The 26792-nt window shown below is 39.8% G+C and overlaps 1 long non-coding RNA gene across 2 annotated transcripts; it reads left to right on the forward strand.

The window, feature by feature from the left end:
• Window positions 1–13583: 13583 nt before the first annotated feature.
• On the forward strand, window positions 13584–23428 carry LOC121880994. Of its 2 annotated transcripts, none has more exons than XR_006091681.1 (2): window positions 13584–13608; window positions 22861–23428. It is a non-coding gene; the product is annotated as an uncharacterized LOC121880994 (long non-coding RNA). The 2 variants fall into 2 exon arrangements; XR_006091682.1 differs by lacking the exon at window positions 13584–13608 and adding an exon at window positions 20553–21163.
• Window positions 23429–26792: the final 3364 nt, after the last annotated feature.

The raw sequence follows: 26792 nt of genomic DNA on the forward strand, positions 1-26792 counted from the left end.
TCATCAGCTTTTTGAGGCTCACCAGTTACGGGAGAAACAATCAAGGGTTTTGTTGAGTTTTTTTTTTGCTCAGCTGACCTCAAACTACAGACTTGTGAGACAGGAAAATGGCTGCACACACACACACGCCTACCTGCAGCATCTGACTGCATGGCAGATTAACAGCTGTTCCGGAGGGGAGACGTGGCTGCAGCACAATACACAATAAAATATTGTGTTTGCTTTGTTTTAGCTGATGATGTAAGGCTAATAAACACTCTTTCTCCCCTTTTTTTTTTTTTTTTTTAGCATTTTTTCAGCATTGAATTCTCTGGCTGACAATCCAAGATAATTGATATATCTTCCTCTTTCTTTTCCTTTCTTTCCTCATAGCAAAGGCAGTTCAATTATTCATTTTCCTCACTACTGAGAGAAAGAGATATCCTATATGCCACAAAGCCTTAACACACACTGTCACAGTTAATGGAAGGAGCAATCAAATATTTTACAGAAAACCAAATATGCAGATGTGTCTGCAGCAATTTAGCGAGACATATTTTAGCGTGAGGGATCCGAGATGAGGGGGGGGGGTGTGGTGGAGAGAGAGAGAGAGAGGGAGAAAAAAAAAAGGAAATGATACCGGGAAAAATCGAATGAGACGTTTGATGAATATTCGCCCATTGTTCCTCGGAATGTAAGTCGCCACCTACTTCAGAGGATCGGAAGAGGAAATAAGTCAAGCTCCTCGGAGCGCGGGGTGTGGCACGGCGGCATTAAGTGGCGTAATTAATAGTATTCTCACATATCTGGAGAAGTTATTAGGGTGCAGGGGAGAGAAAGTCGCGCCTAAAGAGGCTCTCAAATAGCACTCCAAGATTTGTCACTTCCAGCAGTCGTTTAATAGCTCATTTGAAACTGTTGACCCCAGTTAACAGAACAAGCCCATTTGAGCTCTTAGTGAATTAGTTCAGATTTAAATGGGCTAAATGAAATCCCGCTCTCCTACATACACACACAGATAGAGACACAGAGGCGTTTCGAGCTTGGAAACCGATCACAATTATTATTAGCAGTTTTACGGTTCTGTCGGTGTGAGAGAACGCTTTAAAAGTCAACACAGAACATTCTGACATTTAGCTTTTTCTTCATCACTTTCATCCACATACATCTTCTTCTCTCATATTTACCTGCAGGAAATTTAATGTACAGATAAAAAAAAAAAAAAAAAAAAGATCATCTCTGATAAGCATCCATTGTTGAAAATGACCTGAAAATATCAGCAAATGTCATATGTATGAGGGAAAAACTGATATAATACCCTTGAGGAAATATTTGCCAATCTAAAAATTTCATACGGTAAATGTTAGCGTGAAACAGTGTGCTGCCAATAGAATCCAATTAAAGAAAGCCTCACAATGTTTTGAGGATTTTCACAAGAATGCCAGCAACTGGAGATATCGGTGCATAAATTAACTACAGCGGACTTAATTACAAACGAGAGAAGCAGGAGGTAGAGAAAGAGAAGAGAGAGATGTGGGCAAACAGGGAGGAATAGAGGTGTGGAGGGTTTTTTTTTTTTTCTTCTCTCTCTTTCTTACATCGATAACTCCAAAGTTGAAAAAAAAAAAAAAAAAAAAAATCTCGGAGACACTCACCCTGCTTTAGGCTCCTCCATCTGTCTCTGCTACACACACACACACACACACACACACACACACACACACACACACACACACACACACACACACACACACACACAGAGAGAGAGAGAGAGAGAGAGAGAGAGAGCAGAACACACACACACTCTTCGTTCGGCCCTGCGGTCCAGCAGAAGCAGGTTAAAGGTGTCTTCTTCTTTTGTGGTCGTCCTCCGGATCCCCCTCCAATTGTCTTGTTTGACGAATCTTAAAACACACACACACACACACACACACTCATAGACTCTCTTAACCAAAGAATAAAACCAGACTTCCACTGTACCTCCTAAATTCTGCCTCAGAAGTTTGTACACGACAAAAAAAAAAAAAAAAAAAAAAAAGCTGCATTTCCCTCCTCTGTGAATCAATTTCTTTCTTTTCTTTGCTTCTTTTTTTTTTTTTTTTTTTGGGTGATGGAAAAGGGAGGGGGGGGGAGGGTGGTGTTGGTGGGGGGGGGGGGGGGGGGGGGGGGGGGGGTGCTTCTTGTTTTATGCTTTTCACATAAATGTGATGCATAGACTCGGCTCGCTCATATCTGCCTGCATTGTACGTGGGCGGGTGTAAATCCTCATCTTCCTGTATATCCATTAGTAATGCAACACTCTAAAAATAAAGTGCGCCTCGGCGTATCAGTGCCTATGAACATGTTGCCTGTGTAATCACATTTTATATACTTCTTTTTTATCTGTTGTCAGGAGAGAGAGAGAGAGAGAGAGGGAGAGAGAGAGAGAGAGAGGAGGGATGGAGGGGAGTTTTGCAGGCGCCTCAGCAGTGGATTGCGGGCGCTGCAGCTCTGCATGGGTGTATAGATGGAGGCGATAGGCCAATTGTGAGAACCGGGTTTTACCTTTTACCAAAAACTAGTATTATACCAGCAAGACCGGCTATATTGTGAAAGGTGAGATAAGTCCCCATTCCCCCCCCCCACCACCCCACCCACCCCTCCACACCTACCCCATCTCCTCTCCATCCCTCCATCCTCTCCTCATCCTCTCTGCTGCACTGACACAAATCAGCATGCTTAGAATAAACTGCATAAGTTATCAGCTCCTTGGAAAGCAACGCATAAGGGGAGAGTAGCAGCAGGAAGAAAAAAAAAAAAAAAAGAAGAAGAAGAGACAGAGAGAGAGGGGAGACTTCTATCACTTAATGAAAAATAGCTTCCCTTTTGGACAGAACTTCATAGGGCTGCAATCAAGCCCTGGCCCCCACTTCTTGACGTGCAATCGAGGCAAATCAAGTCAGCATCTATTAATAATATTTCCCTGGCTCCTTTCATTCCAGCGCATGTCCTACCACTGTCAACGCTGTGATGGAGCACTGCCTTTATCTCCACCCCGGCCTGCTCTGTCACAGTGATAAACAATTCTAACAAGAATCAGAATAAAGATCTCCCCAGTAGACTCCCGGAGATAGAGGGGGCCCTTTTTTCTCATTTTCTAGACGGCAAAATTTAATCTAGTGCCTAGGTCCCCCCCCCCCCCCACCCTCCCCTTCCCCTCTTTCTTCTCCCCTCCTCCCTCTCCTCCCTCCTTCCTCCTCTGCTGCCCTCCCCATCTTCCTTTTTTCTCCTCTTCCTTCTTCCCTACTCTTTTTTTTTTTTTTTTTTTTTTCCAAGCGTCACATTCAAAGAGATGCAAATTTTCTCAGAGCTGGGACCTGATGGAGTTGGAGCGCAGAGTGAATGTCAAAGGGGGTGGAGGAGTAGAGTGTAGGAGGGGGGTGGAGTCACCCTCTCGCTCATTGGTCGGGCTCACTTCGACTCTCAATCGGGATAAATTGTTGGTGGAAAAAGGTGAAGCTAACATCTAGCCCCTAAAAAGAACGGCTGGACAACTGCCCCCCTCTCTTGAAGCTAGTAAGGAAGTAGAATCTGCAGCAGCGTCATCCAGCATTACATCAGGATAGAAGTGAACGCTCCTTTTTTTTTTTCCCCTGCATGGGTTGAATATTTTCCCACTCGGGGTGTTAACCTGTGGGGTTTTTTTTTTTTTCCTGCCAGATATGCCTCAACATTTAGACGGTGAAACTGATGGAGATGATGAAATACTAAACGCTAAACTGTAAGCATGAATGTGAAAAAGCAAAAGTTTCATGAAGTGAGTCTTAGAATGTGAATGACATGAGCCTAAAGTGAAAGGAATCATCTGGGTTTTCCCGTGAGTTGAAACAGTGTGTGTGGAAGTAACGGTATGGAGAGGATGTAGGTGGGTTGAAGTGTTTTATAATTCCAATCAGTTCCCAAATCATTACAAATACTTTCATACAGGGGGGGAAGTTGTACTTTTATAATTGTCTCCCTTTCAACCGTAAAGCTGCTCTAATCATATAATATCATATAATGTGAAAGGAGTCGTTCCTACTGACACCCTCTCAGCTAAATGGACCATTTTAATATCTTTCAGCTCATTATTTTGGTTTTAAAACTCATTCTCAGCACTCTCATCACCGCTGTACACCACCTGCTCAGCACCAAACAGCAGACAGACACAGTTAGACACTAGCTGGTGAACTTAGCGGCACATTGAGCATTTCTCAGGAGTTGGTGCAGACCAAAACAGAGCAAGAGAGTGATTATTGGAAAATGTTAATTGTTAAATATAAATGAGTATTAATGCTTTGTGTCTGCTAGATGTGTAGATAGGCAACTGTTTGCCAAGACTTTAGCCAGAACAACTTTATAAGATGATATGATAATATATAAAAACTACTTCAAACTGACCTTTTTAGAGGTGATGTAATGGTTGATTTGATGTCCCCTGCTACTCAGTGTACTTTTAGTGTGTTTTATATATAGATTTATTTTCTTCTTCTGTATATTGTGTCTTTTAGTACCTTGAAAAGCATTCTGTAAAAAATAATGTATTATAATATTATTATTATTTAGTTACCAGATCTTAAAGGAACAGTTCAACATTTTAGAAGAATATGCTTGCAAGTACAGAGCAGGTTTAACTTTTCTTGCATGTATAGTTACAGGCCCAAAGCACACTTCTGACATCCAACCTCCACCCACACCCATCAGTGCTGCTGGCTGAGGTCAGAGGTAAAAGTCAGACAGAACAGTTTCCAAACTTTCAGCTGGAGAAGGCAGTGAAACACTGTTTTCAACCTGGTGTTGAGTTACTCTTTAGTGAGATTTGGAGGTGTTGGTAGTCATATTTTTTTTAACTTTTGACAGTCAGGTTAGCTGTTTTCCCCTGCTTTCATCCTTTACGCTAAGCTAGTTTGTACTTAACACTTGGAAATGGAGCAAATAAGCATATTTCACAAAATGTTCAACTACTTTAAAAGGAGAGTTTTAGGTCTTCTCACTTTGGAAAAACTCATTTACAATTTCATCTCAACTCAGCGCTGAGGGAATGCTGAGGAGGAGTGGTGAGAGCAGGATGAAGCTTCATGACATGAAGGAGAGCCAGGAGACCTGGAGCAGAGCTGACAGTCAGAGAGGTCCTTTCTGGCTCATCACCTCAGACAGGAGCTGACAACTGGGAATGGCCTGCAGCCGATTAGGTGAGAAGGCATTGATCAGACTGGCCGGTGTGAAAAGCCTGCCAGCAGGTCAGCAGGCCACACCGCAACTCCAGGATGACTGGATGGAGCAGCGCTGACACTTATTTATTTAAATACTGTTTGGCATTCATCATTAAACTATATCTTGATCTTAAATGCTTCACATGTGGTGAGTTCAATATGACCTGCATTCAGTATTAACCCTTGACTTCCTCACTTTAAAAAGAAAAAAAAAAAATCTATACTCACATTCAGTCCAGTAGCTGGTGAATCACACAGGACACACTGTAGGTTTAAAAATGTGAACCCTATTGCTTTACTTTTATTTTGAAGGAAGTGATGGCAGCAACTTTTTTATTGTTTTTAGGCTTTTCACAAGTTAGTTACTTTAGCTAATGTCATAAGCTAGTTAAGTAAGATACCATTATTTTCTTTGTTTACAGCAAGGCTAAGATTGTTTTTATCAGATTAAATATAAATTAAACTTAACACATACAATAGAACTAGACCAATATATTAGCTTCCTGTAGATATATCAGTATCAGTCAGCTGATAAGTAATAAGAAACTGCAGTACGGAAATGCTAAATGTGGTTTGAGTGTCACTATTATATACCACAGAGCTCTGACAAATTGATTTTCAATTGTAAATGCCCCATTCAGTACAATGCATACAGTATCTTGGTCACAATCGGGGAAAAAAAATTAAAAAACAACAAATCTGTATAATCAATTGTGTGTTTGTGTTCTTTTTCGTTTGATTTTAAAAATATCTTCTTTTTTTTTTAAAACCCAGTATTGCTCGAGCTGTTGCTAAAAATTGATTGTTTGCTATCACATCAATAACAGAGCTGGAGTTGAACTTTAACCAATTGTGAGAATCTGAGTTAGCTCTGGTGGTCTTATACACCTACAGTAAAAATAATACATTATATATTATAATTATAATTTAAATTTAAATTATAATTGATTGCCAGAAGCGATTTTTACTACAAAAAGAATTTACTACAAGAAGAAGTCACACATAAAGTTTAGGTAGTTTTGTCCTCTAAATCCCTGCAGAAGGCCTTATGCACTGTATAATGTACAAACATTAAACCCCCCATGTGCAGGACTGACGATACGTGACTTTGGTGACTCCTACTTGTAGTGTCCAAACAGACACATCAACTGCATCAATCTTTGTTGGTAAAAATGAAATGAAAGGAAAATCCTGTGGTATCAAAATAACCTTCTATAAGCCCACAAAATTCAACACATAGGGGTTTTATGACATAATGGTTGATGCCAGTTTTAACCCACTAGTCCTCACAGGAAGAACACCCGTAGGTCTAAACTGCAGGCCAACAAATATGACCTATAGTTACATTTATTCCACATAACAGCCGTAGTAATTATGACCCGGGGAAGTGGCGCAGTTCACCTGATGTCAGTATAAGGTGACTTGATAAGATGGTTTTTGCCTTGTCATGAGGAGGGTGGATGGCTAGATGGTGGACCTTGCTGCAGACCACTGTTTGCTTCCTGTTCCCAACCACAAGTGTCAGCTTTTCAACCGTGAAGCGGGACATTTTTAAAAAAAAACCATAACATCGTAGTTTTTACTGTTGCCATGATAATGAAAGTTGCGTAACTAAACCTAATCCTTAACCCTAACCAAGTGGTTTTTGTGCCTAAACCTAACCAGACCTTAACTACAGTGTTGTCACACCATTGAACATCATTATTTTTTTTAACAGTAATTTGTAATGGTTTTGGTAATCCGGTGTGCATTACTACAGCGCTAGCCTGATTTAGATCTATACTGTTGTTTTTTATAAGGATGTGCTGGTTTTAACAGACACTCTAACTTTGGGCATGTTAGTCAATTGCATTACTTGTTTCAGTATTCAGTATTATACTTTTTTTTTTTTTAATAACCCTTTCATTTACTGGATACAATAAAGAGTAAGCTTCATTTTCAGACAAGAATCCCACTTACAGAAGAATCAAATGTTCTATGAGTGGCCAAACCCCAGTTTGACCTACAGTCTAATATCATAAAGCTCCACACATGTTCTTTTGTTTTTCTCTCCTTGTTGTTTTTGGATTGTTTGGGATTACTGTAAACTCTCTGACTGCTTCAACAAAAAGATTCAGGGTCCATGTTCTCCCTCCGTATGACCCACTGGCAAGTATAGCGAAGGAGTAAAGATGGATTACATGAGAACAGATCTGTGGTAGATGAGGTGAAAGACAGAAAGGAGAAAGAGTGAGGGGATGGGGGGAAAAGAGAAAGAGTGAGGGAGAGGATGAAAGAATGGAGGGAAGACAGGGGGACAGCCAGGAAGGGAGGAGGTAGGAAAGGCTGCTCAAGCCATCGGACAGGTGAGGGATGAGTCCGCTGAGGGAGGAGCAGTAAATAAAAGAGGTGACTGAGTGTGTGCCAAGGGAGGAGGAGTCTGTGCTGATGGAGGGGGGGGTGGAAGAAAAGGACTTGGGAGGGGGGGCTGCCCACGTATCCATCCCTCTTCCTCTTTCCATCCCCAGTCTATCTCTTCAACCCCCCCAATCCCTTTTCGTGACAGCTTCACACTCCGGATCAGTAGAGCTGGGGATCGTGCATCTAATCCGTTCCCTGATGCATTTTTAATTGTGCGGGAGAGCAGAGGAGGATGGGATAGGATGGGGCTGGGGTAGTAGGTGTCAAAGCGGGGAGGGTGGGCTCACCTCCAATGTGTCATACGTGTCGGTGAAGTTAGCCTGGTGACAAATCAGCCCACACAGATGAGGTGCTCAGGGTGGAAGTGATGAAATACAACGACTGCTCCCTTTGAGTTTTGACGGAGAAGAAGTCATTTTTTATTCACTTAGCTGTCATTTTTGGTCAATTACAAATAGTAGATTTAGTTGACTCAGGTAGTCCAACAGTGGGGGGTTAGGGGTTAGGGTGCCACAGAGGCCCACATGCGGCAGGATTAATGTATTATCGATGTTTACAGTGATGTGAACATCCACAAAGGGAATTAAACCTAAAACAAAATAGAGCGTAAATCACAGGTTGGATTCTTGATGACAGTCAATACCAGGGTTGTTTCGAGTAACTGAGGCAAGGTCAAACTTGACTGATCTCATGCAAGAGAGAAATTACAACCTGGATCTTAGTTTTGTAGTTTTGCTCAATAGTAACATTGTACTCAGCAAGTTAATTGCTGAAGTCTGAGAACACTACAACATCACAAGAACACATACATTCTGACTCACACAGCAACTCTGACCTTCTCGCACATTTTTCCTGCAATGAGGGATTATTATAGACATCTCAGGCACGCTCTCTTTTGGTTTTACCTCCAAATAAAGTGGTTTAAATAATCAGGCTGAACTGTTGGCTGATTTACAACCTGACTGATCTTCTGGCTGCTAGTGTTTCCTATAAAACAGGAGCAAATACACCCTTTCTCATTGCCTTTAAAAGCAACCCAAACTTGTGTTTTCAGATTGGTACATTCCTAGTTAATATAATTACTTTGTTATGGATAATGAACCTTTGCCATCATGTTTAAAACAAACCACTGTTGACTGTTGTTAGGAAACAGGAAATGAAAGCAGTCTCTCGTATTAAAATGCATGCTCCATTGACCCATCCGTCCACCTCAAAGTTTTGAGGCTTTATATCAACATCACACTACTTTAACCTTTGCTCCTGTCAGCCAAGAGTCATCAATCTCACGGCCACTAGAGGTTCCTGTCAGATAAACATGAAAAAAAAAACACGTTGTATTAGGCTTTTGAACAAACAACTGATGCTGACATTTTTCTAGAGAGGACAAAAAGAAGAGGGGAAGAAATTATTCTTGCTCTGTCTGACATCATGTTAGCAACATGTTACCCACAAGGGCACCAACACTCCTTTTTTCCTGGACATTACAACAGAATACAAAAGAGCCTGGAAGTCCTCCAGGGCAACTTATCTATCTTTTAAAGTGGCTAAATTATAACCATAAAAATGTCCAATTCAGAAAGAAAAAAGCTCAGTTTTGGTGAGTTTGCATAAAAGCTGGAGGGATATAAATTGCCCGACTCTGAAAAGACAAATAGGCAATCCACACTTAAGTGAAAATGACACGAGATGCCTCACAAAAGGCGGGAAAAACATATGATGGCCATTAAGAATTGTGTGCTTTTTGAAAAGACATCCAGTTTAAGTGCCTCTTCCCTTTCCTTGATGCGCCGAGTTGAATGGAAGTTCAAATTGTGGACTTAGACAATAGTGTACAGTGTGAGCATTCATCTATCAGATTGTAAGAACCTATCTGTACAGAATGGGAAAATGCTTCACAATTCGCAAGTGAAGTGCTGGTACAGGTAATTGTAACCACCAAGGCAAGTGAAAAATGGAACACTTGCTTACAAGGAGGTTTTTTTTTTTTTTTTTCTTCTCCCCGTGTCACCACAAGCCAACAAGTCCTATTCACGATATGAACTTCCTGAATACAAACTGAGGCACCTGCTTCCTTATCTTCTTCATGGTTTGGGGGTTGTGGGAGAAGGTGACGCAAAACTTCTCTAATCTCATTTATTCACTTCCTGTAGACTGAAATGTCCCTTTTCTCTGGGTTACAGTAAGTGAGTACAGAATGTATGTATGCTTTTTTTTTTTCTTGTAGATTTGAGTGCATTGTACATGTCAAATTATTTGAAATTTCATGTCATGTATGAAAATATTTATCTTCAGGTTTATATCATCACTATATCAACTCACACATACGTTTTTCCTGTATCACACAACAAGCATATTTGTTGAAATAAAATGTCCTATGTGCCTATGTGACCTATTTCATTAGTTCACCTCAGTTTTTGGTTACTACGTTGCAAATTAAAGTTGAATTACTGATCAACTTTCTAAACTTTGAGCCTGATCTGCAACGAGGCAATTTACGGGAAGTATCCATAAACGGAGCCAAAGCGGATTTGCAGAAAGATACGTGCTTCATTCCACAATGCCAAGCCACCAAATAGGTAAACAAGGGTGTGTGTGTGTGTGCGAGTGTGTCAGTGTGTATGCGTGCATGTTGGAAATAACACCTTGGGAATGGTCTGTGGTTCAACGTTCCCTCGTGAAATATGATTTTATAAATCCTTCCAAAAAATTATAATAACCCAGATAAGCTTGGGGCTTAAGTGATCCGCAGAATCAGTGGTTTGAGAGTTTAACATCAGTACCTCTGGAGGTAATTCTGATGCAAATGTGTGTGAAGACTCATAGATAAATGCCTTTGGCTGGTGAATGAGGTCCAGGTGGGAGTGTGCTTTATATGTTTCAGGGAGTGAAAGGAAAAAAAAAAAAAAAAGACGCCGTGTGGTGGAAAAAAAAAAACAAATCCTAAACAAAATGCGGATGGCAGCTGTGCTGACTCGCCTCTTAGTGCATTGTGACGGGCTTTGCTCTATTTCATGTGGGTATCATCCCTGGTCCTCATCCCTCTCTCCCTCCCTTCTTACCTCTCTATCACCCATTCACTCGCCTCCCCTATCAGTTGGCTTATAAACCAGCCGCTATTCCAGGCGGTGATTAGCCCTGCTACTCCTCATCTTTCACTCAAATGACTTTTTTTGACCATTTCCACCGTAGGACAAATGCTTCACAGCAGCTATAGAAAGAGAGTAGAAGAAGAAACACAAACACATAGCCTACTGCATGAAGTCAAAGTGTATTAAAGGATTACTTTGACATTTTGAATTTTAGTCTGTTCATTTTCTTTGCTAGGACTTGGAGACGCTCTCATGGCTGATACCAAGTGGTGGTTGATACCAAACCAGACAACCAGATTTTTATGAAAAGCCTGCAGTCAGTCTTCAAACAGTCAATGTACCTGAGTGTTGTTCGTCAAGAAATAGTTACAGCACGTAACTCCCACAAAAACTATACATTTTTTAACCTCCACTCTTCTGGTTTCAGTCTTTCCACCAGATTTTGGAACCTGGCTGCAGGGATTTGCTCCCATTCAGCCGTAACAGCTTTGTGCAACTGATGTTGGGTGATACGACCTGGCTAGCAGTCTGTGTTCCAGTTCATCCCAAAGGTGTTTGAAGGATTTGAGGCCAGGGCTCTTTGCAGGCCAATGAAGTTCTTCCAAACCAAATGAGGAAAACTCGAATCTCAAATATACTTAACACTTTCAAATTGCATGCAGTGCATACACCAAAGTTCAATTTTGTGTACAGGTGATACGTCAATTTAACATCACATTTTTAACCATTTAATCATCTCATTTAATGCTGTTGGTTAGATTTAGGCACAAAAACCATTTGGTTAGGGTTAGGGAAAAATCACGGTTTGGGTTAAAACAGTAAAATACAGTAAAAATGTCCTGAAGTGACGCTAAAAATCTGCGGCTAAAATGCCCGACATGACAGTTAAAATCTATGGTTAAAATGCCCGTTGTGACATTGAGGATGTCCTGTTGGTGGTCTCGAACTCTCCTGCTGTTCTTGCAACTTTTTCTCAACTAACTATCTAACTAACAAGCCAAAAATCACCTTATGAAATAAAAGAAAATTGCATTATATTGACGTCACTTCCCTGGGAAGGATTGGTGTATCACCTGCATGCAAAATTGGACTTTAGCATATGCATTGCACGCAATTTGAAAGTTATTTGTATGCAGATTGAAGAGACAGGTTATTTCCTTTCATTGTAACTAAACGGACAATCCAAGACAGACAAAAACCATCCAGACCAAAAGTACACAAAATGTATTTGGACAGGGGTGTCCACATATTCTTTGCTCTTAGCATTATTGTCATACTGTATGTTTCACTTCATACTCATTGCGTAGATGGCAGTAGATTGACATAACTGATAGATTTACAATTGCTAAACCCCACTAACATGAACTGGCTATAAATGGAGTGACAGCATTCACATTTCCACTGTGAGTTGGAAGACACTCTTTGCTTTGTAACATCTTGTATAAAATGTATCCCATTGTGTTAAAAGACCTGATGTTCATCACGTCCCATTTATACAATTATTGAAAAGTGAAAATGATACTGTGGTTAAATTTACAAGCCATTTATACTTTTATTTTGCCTTTTATAGCCAGAAGAGAATAGAAGCTAATAAGAGACCATTTTAGCCGTGTTCAATGGAACGTAGCTGGAGCACTTAAGGAATGGAGAGCTGGAGCTGAGGTGTCATGGAATCTCAGATCGGATCATGAAGTCATTTGTGTGTGTGTGTAGCGTTAATTACCAGCACATACACAGACCCTAATGCTTTTCAAATTAACTACACAATATCCCCTTCTTTTAAAGCTGGGATTCTAATAAATGGTGAAATTGAAAATCCCCATATTGATGTCATCTTTTGCCAACGTAATACAGTGATCATTTTTTTACCTATTATTAACAGTGCCATGCCTTTAAAAGTGAAATATCCCCCTGCTGTTTCAGTTTCCCTCAAAGGCCATCACTAGCCATTTTAAGCGCATACTAATAATTTCCTTGACAAACCCAGGCCTTGGTATCAATTAGCACCTGAATGGAGGACTGTAGATGGATTTAATGGGAGCTGTTAGTCCGCCAGTGGATTGTAAGTGTTGCATAAAACTCAACACAGCTCCCACAATAAGTGCCAAGCCAAGCACTTTTTTTTGCTCTTTTTTTCATTCAAGGCTTTTGTTTCATTTCTGTCCGCTTCCGACCAGCTAATGGAGCAAGTCTCAAAGCCTGGCATGAGCTATCACTCAGAGTGAACAGTAAAGTAAAACACAAAATAATTATTCTAATGTGCAAGGATAAGACCTAAGGTGTATTACTGTCAGACATAATTTGGACAGGGGGAACTTTGCCATTTTGCGTGGCTGGTGTGTTTGAAGTGTGATAAAGCAAGCATAATAGCTTAGAAAGCTAAGGCACACATATTGTATGTGTATGTGTAGGTGAAGAAACAAGGCTGGAAACAGTATTTGACGTTGTAAAGGGGACTTTTTGTGATTTTCTGTAAAAATGTTCCCTGCATATCAAAAGCCAGGGCTTCAACCTACACTGAGCGCTTCATTTGCAACGTTACCTCTACTTCATGCTCATGATGATGTCAGATTGTTCTTGCACACCCACAAATGGCCATCCATTCCATAGCCTTTGTTGCTAAAGTTGTTGCTAAGTTTTTCCAATGTGTTGTTCACGTTGTCCACACTCATATTTCGAATCAGGGCTTAAACATGTACAGATATATTTGAGAAGTTGACATTTTGAAGTGAAATCCTACTACTACTGTTTGTTAAACGTGTTCCTAGAACTGCCAGAAATCTGCAGAGGGACAGCTTCTGGAAGCTGGCCAATCAGAACAGAGAGCTCATTGGGAGGGGGGCTTTAAAGGGACAGAAGCTAAAAAGGCCTGTTTCAGACAGAGGCTGAACTGAGGGGCTGCATAAAGGGTCAGTATAAGATAAATAAGGAGTTTTTTAAACTGTCGATCATGCAAAGATATTCCAGTAAGCCCCAGAATATAAATATAGACCTGAAAATGTGCAGAATATGTCCTGTTTAATGAGACAGCAGTAAAGAAAATCACATGGATAGATTTACTTTAAACCCTGATGACCAGGCTTCAAATTTACACTTTATAGTTACTTATAGTAATAGTTATAATTTAACCATGATAATAACATAAGCCAGATAGCTGCACTTATCAAAATTGCATATAAAATTTCTACATGTAATGTGAAATCAGTCATTTGAAATGCAGAAGATGCAAGTTTGTTAATCATCAAAGAACTCTACGGTTCTGCAGAGCTTTTTAGCTGCTTTTAGCTCAATATTTTGACTTGCTAGCAAACAATTCTAATCATTCTCATTTTCACCAGCATGAGGCATCTATTTTCAGCTCTGATAAATCTCACTGTACACTACCTAGTATTTAGCAGGTAAAGACCAAAACAAAGCTAAAAGACGAGCAAACATTGGACTCTTTGGACTCATTGGATGACTCTAAATGAATAAATGCTAATGTTGTTCAGTGTCTGCTGGATATGTCAATATAGGCAACTGTTTGCTGACATCATAACATATTTGCTATAACAACTTTATAAAGTGATAATGTTGTGTTTACACTTCCAGGTGGCCAAACATTAAAAAAATTTTTAAAAAATGCAGATTTAACTTTTCTGACTTGCTATAAGGAGAAACAATTAAGTGCCTAAGAAATCACCTTTATGCTGACATGCTGCTGTATAACTCCTTATGATGAAAGAACATACGTACATAAATAATTGTAAACCCTTCATGGACTAAAAATTCAAAATATAAAGTGTAATAATTTACCTGTTTGCAATTCAACAGCCAGTTTTAAAGTTATCTCTAGTTTGTCCCAAAAATTTTTATTACCAGCCAATCAGAAATTAGTATTTAGTATTAGTATTAGTATTAGACTATGGTATAATCTTAAACTTGAATAACATCCACAACATGTAATATGGCTCAATTTGTTTCTTTCACAAAATAAGTCTGTTTAGTTATAACCGAGGTAGTTGTAATATAAGTTACGTCCAAAAATAGGTCTTAAGTATGAAGACAGATGAACAGACACATGTCCTCAGTGTGAACGCCATTGCAAAGGAGTACCATGCATGTGTTTTTGCATGTGTTTGTTAAAGCTTCAGTTATACCCAGGACATGTACACTTTGTGGTGCTCTCTTCCTCATAATGGACACAGATATTAGCAGGGGAGCACAGACATGAGAATCTTGCAAGGAGCGGTGGCATCTCTTCCCAGCCTTCATCTTAGTGCTCCGGAGGGAACGTGTCCCAGCCTGAGGGATGAGGAATGGCCTTAATGAAGTCGGACAAGCCGGAATACATGCATCAGAAAGATTTTAAATATTGATATGATGTCACTACGCAGCTGCATACACGGGTTACAGTGGATCAGTTAGCTCTTGATGGCCCTCTTCTAATACAGCAGCACAAGGGGGATGATTAGCCTCATCAGAGGTGATTGTGTATTCTGTGGGAGGCGCAAACACAACACACACACCATTTGCATCAAAGAGGCCTCCTGTCTCTCTGTGCAGCTCCGACGGACCGCTGTACTATCAATTTATTTTCAGACTGTAAATTATTCACAGGCACATGTAATTAACAGCTAGTGAATTTATATCATATGACTATGCAAAGTATTAATGGGCTTTTATTAAAGGGCTTCATCAAGGTACAGGAGGCCTTTCAGTGGCCTGGAATAAATGGTGCTGTAATTGTTCAGAGAAGAAGAAGTACGTGGGAATGTGAATGGATGTGATCAATTTGGAGAAGTATTCCTTTGGCGAGGCCAGAGCTGTTAGCAAAAGATGTTCAATTAGCCCAACAATGAGGTGAAATCAAACAAATGCAGCAAAATATGATGCATGAAAGGCGTCAGGAGACCGACAACAGGCCAGCAGAGGAGATCAAGAATCTGAGATTGTGGGGCAAGTGAGAGGAGGCAAGAGGGTTGAAAAGGGGGTTATGTTCAGCATGACATAAACATGAGAGACACACAAGTTTCCATGCCATGCCGGGAGCTGCGCAGCATTTACTTTGAGCCCTCGCAGTTAAAACAAATCTTGAGGTCAAACTTCAGGCCCGTCCGCTCTAGCGTGGGTCAGTGTTAAATTATTCAGCCAGCCGGGGACTGCAAGATGGACCAGATCAAACAAGTCGAGTGATGCCAGTTACACGCCAGAGACTCAGCAGTATCCACTTCAAAAGGCTGTAAACACCATCCATTTTCAAGCCACAGACACTTGTTTATTTAAGTACCAGCGACCAGCACAGATGCTGTGAAAAACAGAAAATAACATATCTCCCGCAGTACATCTCGACACGAGGGTGAAAGAAAGTGAAATGCCCAAAGTCTTAGAGTTAACTTTGATCTCACTGATCAGTTAGTCAGTTGTTTTTGAATGTGGTTTTGTACTTCGGGGTTCTTTGGGTACCATGGTGTTGCAAGACATGCATTTAAAGTTGCGTGATCTGCTAAACTGATCTAGGACCATCATTCTGCATATGACAGTTCTGAATGGCCATCACTTAAAACCCAGACGTTTTAGTCATTCAGCAGCTCGTGAAATTTGCTGTGAATGTAAAATACAAACTCAATGGCTAGTAGACAATCTTCATAGCAACTTTTAAGATGGAAAATCTCATATCAGGCATGTGTTAAATAATATGGATAGCTAAACATAATTAGTCTGATCAAGAAAGGTCTAGATTGACTTGTAAGGTTGGAAAAAATTATGTCAGGCAGGTGCAAAGTAACAAACAACATTTAGTCTGACCAAAAGGTGTCCTCCATTATAATGGATGTAACATAGCACTTTGGTGCAGGAGCTGGAGTTTGCAATTAACATTTGACTTTTTATTGACTGTATGACTTTTCCCCCAACCTCAACCACGTGTTTACGTTACCTAACCCCAACATTAACTTAGTTTATTTGCCATAACCAAGATCTTTCCTTAAACTTAACACCATATGTTGCCATGCACAGAATTTTTAGAAAGTGACAATTTTAAAAACATTGAATATTGCAGAACCATCCACTATCGATGCTTCTATCAGGCTGTTGGGTTGTGAGACCACTACAGTCAGTGAGTGATAAAGATATCCTCATCATCTTTGATTATTTTGTCTGTATTGACTACAATGGAAGAGACCTTTCTTGGTATGATGAAACCATATATTTTGGTTTCCTTGCTGCTGCTGAGATTACTTACAATCTGAGAAGTTTGTATCTTGCAGATTATTCCCATAATAGATTTCATGAGCTGCTGAGAGACTGAAATGTCCAGATTCTGCAAGATGTTCTTAAATCAGGGCTACTCATGTACATGTTAGAGGAGACCAATATCTACCATGACAGTATTAGTCTTGTCGTTTTCTATTTTTTGTCATCTTTTTTTGCCTGTTAGAACTAGTGTCACATACTTCCTCTGAAGGTCTTCTTTCACCAAAATCTAGCCGTGATACTCGTGGGTGACAGGGAAGGCTGAGATCATTACATGCATGGAGAAAAGGATGAATATTATCATACATACAGAGCACATGTATGTTCAGCGCTTATGGGATATCATGTAGATCCCATTCCAATTCCTGGCTCCCATGACTGCTCGCCTCCTAGGCCACCCAGCGCACCAGTCCGCCTTATTAATCCCAGCCAAGGAGTCCATTTCAGTCACTACATCTCCCTCCGCTTTTTCTCCATGCTGCCATTGCCCCTCCCTCTCCATTCCCAGGCATAGCCAGGGTTAACATGCTAATTCCATTTTATGAGCTCTGACGGAGCCCACTCTCCAACACTTACATCTGTTCAACAATTATTAGACCGTTTTTTGCTATAAAAAATTCAACACCCCTGAGTGTCGCACGGGCAAAACCTGAAAATTTATGCAGTGAATAGAATGGTTAATTTCTCAAAGGGAATGGGAATGGGCTAAAAACAGAGATTTGCTTTGAGATTTTGCATGTAAATGAGCCATATCTGGATGACTTGGCTTGGCTGGATAAAGCAATGGATAGAGAAATCTATTTGTACTTATAAACAAAAGAAAAATCCTCTTCAGATACTGAGGATTAAACTGCAATTCCAAGATCCTATATTACAAATATATTGAGTTTATACTGTATAAATGACCCATAAAATACCATAAAAATGTTTGTTGAAATGGTTTAAATAATGTGCTTCCTTACTTTCAGTACAGTAATTAGTTACATTATACAGTCCAAACTGTAAACTATATACAGTTTTCTGTTTCTATTTCTTTTCAATTCAATTATTTTTCTTCTTTTCCTCTTTTTCTTGTACCAAACATTACTTTATAGTATAGTGTAAGGGTGCAGCAGTGGTTGAAGTATTCATATCCTTAAAGTAAGTAATAAAACCATCATGTAAAAATATGTCACATAAGAGGCCTAAATTCCAAATTTTTACTTAAAGCTGCACTTTAATATTTTTTTATGAACAGTGGGTCAAATTGCTTTGTATGATGTAAAAGGTGCTGCTCATAGTGACCAAACCACTTTGAATTATCACCAACTCTTTTTCAACTCTCTTCAACTTTTTTGTGTAATGAGCAATGGAATGAGCTTTTAGCTCTCAGCTCATTGTTTTACTTCCCCCCCCCCCATGCAACTTTAAAGTTTTGGTTCAGTCTCACTGCTCCACAAATGCTCCACATTTCCAGCCACAGAAATCAGTTGTTTTCAGTGACAAATCTCTGGCCCACTGGCCCCATGCATCATTTACCGTCGTCTTTGTTGCTTCTAATGAAATACTGTTATTGAGAAGGTCCTTGTAAAACTTGGGAATCCATGCACGTGCCTCCATCCAGGCTTAGATCTTTACCTGCTTTACCTGAAAGCAGTGGTAGAAGACACATTTTTAGTTACCCTTAGTAAAAGTGATACCACAGTAGATGTGTTAACATTACAGGGGAAAGTCCTGCATTCAAAATCTGAAGTACAGAAGTATTGTCAGAAACATATGCTTATGCTATGCTATGCTATGCATAGTTAAAATATACTTAATAATAAAGTAGCATCAAATACAAATACTCAAGTAAAGATGAAGTACCTCAAATTGTACTTCAGGACAGTATGTACATAAATTAACTTATTTCCACTATTTGGGTACAGTACAGTGTGGAAATCAGACTTACTCTCATTCAAACTTGCTAGATTGTGTTTTTAACTTATTTTCCACTTTTTGCATTTGTTTTCAAAAGCGATATGACAAGCACAACACAATGCTGAGAAAGTGACCAAAATTTAAGCTTTGACACAACAAGACACAGTACTATTAACCACAAGAAGTAAGTAATGTTTAAGCAATCCTTTATCCTCATCACTGTCCATAGGAATACAGTGGCATATACAGTTCAGCCCGTCCTCACAAGAAAAACAGCAGTATAGATCTAAAATTCAGGCCAGTAAAAAGGACCTTTAGTTACGTTTACACCATCTAGCGGCTGTAGTAATTATGACCCGGGGAAGTGACACAGTTCAGATGATGTCAGTATGAGGTGACTTGATAAGATGATATTTGCCTTGTTAGGAGGAGGCGGGTTGGGTGGATTGCTAGATAGCTAGAAGGCAAAAAGTGGACTTTGCTGAAGGAGACCACTGTTTGCCGCGAGTGTCATGTTTCCAATCGCAAGTCGGGACATTTTTTTTTTATGTCGTGGTTTGTGATTTGTACCAATTTTGGAAAGCCGGAGTGCATTACTACAGCCGCTAGATGGTGTAAACATAACTATAGGTTGTTTTTGCCAGCCTGAATTTTAGAGCTATACTGTCGAGGGTGTGTTGATACAGTTAAGGTGGATTTAAGTTATGATACAATAGTTTAACAGAAGAAAAAGTCATTCTTTTGTAGCTGAAACCAAGAATTCAGATTCACAGATGTATGCAAAAGGTATTGTGTTTTTAATCAAGTTTAATATTGTATCTAGGTAACACATCTCCAAGTGCCACGTGCTAAATAGCAGCTGTCCACTCTTCCATCTGCAGAGGGAGATGACATGTTGAAGACAGACTTTCAGCACTTTTCACCAGAGCGACAGTAGCCCCGCTGGAGCGTCCTTATTAACATATACCGCCACATGAAAAATGTGTGAAATAATGTGAGAGAAAATGTAAAGGCAGTCTAATACCCTGGCTAATGCAATTGCTGCACCTTAATTGATGAAACTTTGTCATGTCCATGCAGAGAGACTGGTGGAGAGACCCACCATGACAGATATCTTTAATAAAGTTGTTCTTCACGTGTCAGAATATATGATAATAATTGCCTGCCCTGGAATCATTTTCAAATCAGTATCTCCTGTGTGAGACAAGGGGGGACAGGAAGACCTCCAGTGTGCAGCTGGACAAGGAGAAATGTCTGGATCAGGCATTTAAGCTGCAATCAATTTCATTCTAAATTAGACATGATAGACTCCTAATTACATCGAACAGAAATAGAGATAATCAAATAGTTACTTATTAGCCGCGCTAAGCTTCGGATAAGTATACATTTATAGAAACCGTCGCACATTTTCAAATTTAATTAAATTACAGTCTCCCTGATGCTTTACTATCAGCACCAATGGATCACACACCTTATGACTGGTGGGAGTCTGTATGTGTGGGTAATGATAGTGGTGAGGATGGGGATGATGAATATCTGCCTGAGGCCTAATGGGTGCTTTATTCAGATGAGGGCCAGGCAGCTGGACCACGTGCACGGCCACCTTGCGCCTTCACCCCCCCTGGAAAGTATAATTCCCTGAATCCCTTCGACCCCCACACCCCCCTCCATTCCCCGAACCCCGCTTCCACACATACCACCTACCTCCTCAACTTGACAGGCTGGAGGGATGACCCTGAGAATCACATTATGTATATTTCTTTAGCGGTCGCCGCGAATTTGCATGTAGAAGACAGTTAAAATAAGGCCATAAATCAGCGGGCAAACATATAAATGGATTTGTGGTGAGATTGAAACCCCTGGCGAGTCTCCTGAGCAAATATTTCAAGCCTTCCTCGTACCTCGGCTCGGAGATATCGGCTGTCATTAACTAGCCCGGGCCTCTCTGACCACTCGGCTTGTATATTCACTTCATTACACGACGGGGGTGACGACTGTACGACTGGCTGCCCCCGATAAATTTACCTGCATATTCTGATACGTGCTTTGTCATCAGGGGAGAAGCACTAAAAGCTGAAGCTTTATCTTATTTCTCCAATAGGTGTTTTGTCTAATGAAAAGGGAGCAATATTGTCTCTTGAAACCTTGTCTTTGTCCAACCTGCATATCTGTAAATATCCAAGCACTAGCTGATTAGTGTATAATGTTATATAATACAATAGGAGATGTAATGGGCACTTCAGTGTATGTTTACTGTATATTCATCATCATCAGGACATAAACGCAAGGCAACACAAAGGAAATTTACATACATGGCTGCTCTTTGCTCAGGTACGTTCATTGACTTAATCTAAATGTAGGTGTGGAGGACCGACACTTACAGACTAATGGACTTAACGGGCACATACATGTGGAGTTCTGAGGGCCTCGGCTGGTCCAAATCCACAATTCATCAAGTCTACAAGTATGATGAAATACATGCTTTTTTGTCTGCACTTCTAGACCCATACAGTGGACTGACTGATAACCAGATATGGCCTCAACTGTTTTTCTCGAATGCTTCCTTGAAGAAGACAGTGAAGAAAAACATTTCTGTGATTCTCTCATGTAATTAAGTATTGCATAATGGTTTAAATGCTGCTTTACAGGCCACGTGATTCTGCCTTGACGGGAACTATTATGGAATACTGTTACTGGTGATTTCTTGTAATATTACTGATAACTGCATACCTACTGATGACTCATATCTCTCATCTTTCTGCTTAAACAAGTCGGAAGACAGGAAGCCGTAATGTGCTGCCGCTCTTGCATAAGATTAGGCAATCTGACGATATATAACATCAGATGACAGAGGATCATACAACAGAAAGAGAGTTAGAGTTTACTATACTATTTGTACCAAGATGGATACCTTTAATTCTGTATTTGTGCATGTATGCACATGATGCAATAAGCAAAACAGTTTTATGTCAATATTGGATTTACAGGATTTGCTATTTTGTTATCTTATTCAAAAAATGTCTCCACTGAATTTCCACAATATTTACAATATCAGATGTTCATATACTTTGATAAAAGATTTTATCCACGATATTTTTATCCCTCACATTACATTATATGTAGCCTGTTCGATTGGAGATCTGCCTGGATAAAAACTTTTTGGTCTTTCTTTCTCTCCTCCAAAATTCTGTGCTAGTGAAAGACACACTACAGTAATGTTTTAAAGACAGCAATTTTGGCCAGTCCAAATTGGGCATGGCCAGTCAACACATGATTTTCATCCTATTCAGTCATGAAGTAGAAGTTAAACCTACCTGACTTCACCTATCTCAGCTTTGATGCTGTCCACAATCTTCATGACATAAACGAAAAATTCCCTTAGCTCTAATAAAGATGCTAAACCATACACTATGTTAATAAGTAATAGCGTGCTTCTGACTCCTTGGCAACATTCACGGCCAGCTTCACTAATGCTGTTGTGGCTGAATGGGAGCAAATCCCTGCAGCCAGGTTCCAAACTCTGGTAAAAAAAACCCTTACAGCAGCAGATGAATCCATGTATTCAGAATGACATGCTCAACAATCTAGTGTGGTTGTAACGTTTGAGTGTCCACATACTTTTGGCCATGTGGCTCCAGTTCAAGGATTTTTGGAAAAAAAAATCCATTTAATATCAATATATTTGACCACAAATATTTAAAAGATGCATATAGCCTATATAGTATACAATACAGAGAAATGTATCTAGAAATAAAACAGAAATAATGTAATGTCTGCCAGTGGGATATTAATCTTGATAAACTAAACTAAACAAAACTCACCCATAAAACCCTTACAGTATGTCCTGCAGGTGCTAGATTAGCACTCATTTAATTCAAACATAGCTTTAAAATGAATTCAAATATCTGGCTATTAGTACAAAACACTGCATCAACAATCAGCAGTTGCAGTATCAACCTTCAAAACCTGTGCTGGACAAACGCTTGTAGGAATATTTAACGGGGCTTGTTGTTCTCCCAATCACACAGATGCCTCTGTCATCGCGCACCCGTCCAACATGTCACAGCGGTCCAGCACATACTACTCAAGTCATCGCAAAGAATCAACCAGCGAGGCCCAGATGTTCTCCAACAGCTGACTGAAGGAAAGTATGGCATGTCCAGTCAAATAGGCAGCATCCTCCATGTTGGCCAACACCTGCCTTTACAGCTGCTCCGCCTCGGGTTTCATCTCATTGCATCCACATGGCTACTGTAAAGATGAAAACATCTTGATGAAAGTTGTAGGACACCAACATCCACCAGTGAAGTTGTCAGGCTCACATATGGTTCTGGCAGGATATGAGGAGAAGATGACTTGTAGGTGATGGAGCTGCTGGATGCTGTTAAAGCCTGTTGGCAGTTGTGGAGGTGTCTGCTATTGACAAACAGATAGATATGGTCCATTTGGTTGGACTCATCCAACTGTTTGTGGTTTTTAAATATGTTTAAGAAAATATGCCTTTGGAACTGGAAGAGGTTGACTGCACAGTCATTTACTGGCTACTCTGTTCTGTGTTTGATTTCACAATTGAGCAGTAAACAACATCTTGGCTTTTGTTTGTGTGATTTCATTGTTTTATTTTCCATTGTGATGTGAAGTGTAACAGTTCATCTAAAATCTGCAATATAAAATGTATGGTCATTTGTTTCATGACACAAGTTAACCCAAAGTTCTCCTAAAATGCCTAAATTGTCAAATGGAGGGTGTAAAGGATGTTAACTGCATGGATAGTAAAAATTCTCAGATGAGAACTGCCCAATGTGGGAGAAAGGAGTGCCTCCAATATCACCAATTAGGACACCGCAAAGTCCCAGATTTTGGGCTGTATTTTTAAGGGCATTCTATCTATCTGTTTAGGCAATGTGCAAATGCCTGGGTAGTGCCTGATAGATTTGATCAAGCTCAAGTAATTCATTTTTACACACTTTGGGCGTGTGCGGTACACCGTTAAAAATATCAAGTCACCAGGAATCCATGAAAGATTGTGCTTTTTTTGTGAGTCATTTTTAACAGTTTTTAAATCTAATAACACATACACAGTAATTAACGTTTTAAATTTATCTAGCACTTTCTTGCTTCACAAGTCAGTAAAATTAAGGTAAATGAGGGAAGAATAAATCATCATTAAAACAAAGCAGAGATACAAGAAAAAAGATCAAACACACAAATTGTGAAAAAACAGGAAAGAGAAAAAAATGACAAATGGAGGATATTTACATAATGCGTTTGAAGGTTCATTCTTGATCTTGGAAATGATGGTTTAGTGGGGCATTCAATAGCAGGTGGAGTTTACTTAATTGTCATGGTTGTCATGTTTAACAGCAACCACACTCTCCTTGACAACTGAGCAAACTCCAGCTGTTGATTATGGCCATCCGATTGTGCTGAAAACTCCCAAAGAAATCTAGTAAGTGGGCCTTAAGTTAAGTGATTTATTTTTATGTAAATATATGTAGGCTATACATACTGTAAATGAATAAATACAGTACATATATGTGTACTGTACTATCTATCTACCTATTCAGGGCCATCGCTACCACCGAGGACACTGAGATCATGTCACAGGCTAGTAGAGATGCAGAGCAGGCCACAGAGGTCTGGCAATCTCACTTCTTTCAAAATCTACACTTTTGATTTTTTTTTTTTCAAACTTGTAGTGTTCAGCCTCAACCCATTAACATCTACCAGACGGATTTGCACAAAATTTTGTACATGAATTAATGGTTCCCAGACAAATTAATCCTGATGACTTTCCCCTGACTTTTCCTCTAGCACCACCTGAGGTTTACATTTGTGATTTTGAGTGAAATATCTCAACAACTATTCAATGGCTTGCCCTGAAATTTGGTGCACATATTCTTGTCCCCATTTAGGATAAATCGTGGTGATCCTCTGACTTTTCATTTAGCACCATCATCAGGTCAAAATTCTGATTTATCCAATATTTTGGTTTGTACTTTGGACCAAGTACCTGCAAAGCTAATGACATTCCCACCGGTCTCTGTTGTACTTTGTGTTTAGTGCTAACTAGCAAACTAAGATGGAACATGGCGGCAACTACTGTAGTTTGAGGCTGAAGCCAATGTGGAAGTACTTTAAAATGCTACTGATGGCCACTAGATGCTCCAACTGACTTCCACTGAAATTTTGTCAACTTCTCTCTAGAAATACTAAGTCAATCATTTTCTCCAACAAGTCATTATGGTCTCAGTCACTAAATTCAGGTCCTCTAGTAAGTGTGCTGGTGGTCATTTTGGAAATTATTAGTTATTGTAACAATGATTGACAGTTGGCTCACCTGCTTGCTCTCCCTGGCTCTGGGACTTGCACTGAGTCCATCTATTGTTGTGATATTTCTCTAAGTTTAATGTTACTTGATTATGATACCTGCCAGTCTAGCCTGGGCCTGGGCTAGCTAACGTTAGCCCTAGTGTGCAGCACTCAGTGCTCCCAGTAAGCTAGCATTAGCTTGGATCCAAGGTAGCGGGGTGTGTTTCCAGAGCATGAAAGGCAACACCTTGCACTTCTTATTTGAAAGCGCCTGGCTCCAAACAGAAAAGATGGAGCTGACCATAAGCAGCAACTCTGGGCTTTAAACCGACTCCAATGCAATTAATTAGTTAATTACGTTAATCATCATGTTAGCATTGTCATTGTGAGCATGCTGATATTAGCATTTAGCTCACTGATCTGTCCATCTATCTACAACCTCAATAACAGACATAGTTGAATTAACGCCTCTCCAACAGTGTCAACTGTCAAAAACTGAATATTATAACTTCTGAGTACGCTATTGTGTTTGATTCCACTGCATCAAATTTATCAGTTTTCTAATTATTATACCTCTTAAAGTCCATGTGAAGGAAAATTTGATTTTTCTTTTAAAAACACATTATAATGTTAGAAAATAATTGCTGAAAACATTTGAAACTGTGAACTATGTAGTACTGAATTGTGGAGTTAGAGCGTTAAACTGTTTTTCACCATTTCGGTGTTCAGAATTTTTTGGGTGGTCCGAAATGGTGGTTCTATTACGTAGACACGCCCCCAGTGTTTCAGAGCAGAGAATACTGCTTATTTTTCCACGATTTTGAAACCTAACTTTATACACTTGGCGATTTTGGGGTGGTTAATAACACATTTTTCTGTGGTGTGACAAACTCAGAACACATATTTATTATTGCTTTACACTGACTTTAAAGTGGCCACAAACATATGCCTACATACCAACTATGTACCAACATTTCTACTTGAGAGAAACATCTAAAAATGTATCACATTTATCAAAAAAAGAATATTAATTTGTAAATGGAAACATTTCCCTGGTCTCTCTCCTAACACACACACACACACACACACACACACACACACACACACACACAGTGAAGCTGTTTCTCTCAGCTCATGAGTTCCTGTTTACTATTTGATGATTTGTGAGGCAGCCTCTCAGATGAGCAAAATAAATGAAAACACATTACATTTTAATTAATATCAAAGCAAAGGAAGGCGACACCTAATCGCCATGTAAACACAGAGATGGCGCTGCCAGCTCTATTCTTTATTTATGGGAGTGGACACATCCTCGTCACATTACATTAGGGAACAGGGAGGCGGGCCGTGTCGAGGTCAGCACGAAGATCCTGCAGCTTGTGACACACCAACTACAGCTGGCACCCTGACTCGATTCAACACGTCGCAGAGAAGCAACTTCATCCACTGCCAGTTTAGCCTTTGGAGAGCAGTTAGTGTGTGTTATGGTGTCATATATGACATGAAGCCAAACAAAGAACACAAAGGCAAAGAGAGTATACATATTAAGATGGATGAGAAATTCATATAATGGTGCTTTGAATAAAAGTATGATATTCAAGCCTAAAAGGACTTCCAGCAGGTACAGTGAGGATCACAATATCTACTG

The sequence above is a fragment of the Thunnus maccoyii genome, chromosome 16, assembly GCF_910596095.1.
Source record: "Thunnus maccoyii chromosome 16, fThuMac1.1, whole genome shotgun sequence".
Classification (NCBI taxonomy): Eukaryota; Metazoa; Chordata; class Actinopteri; order Scombriformes; family Scombridae; genus Thunnus; species Thunnus maccoyii.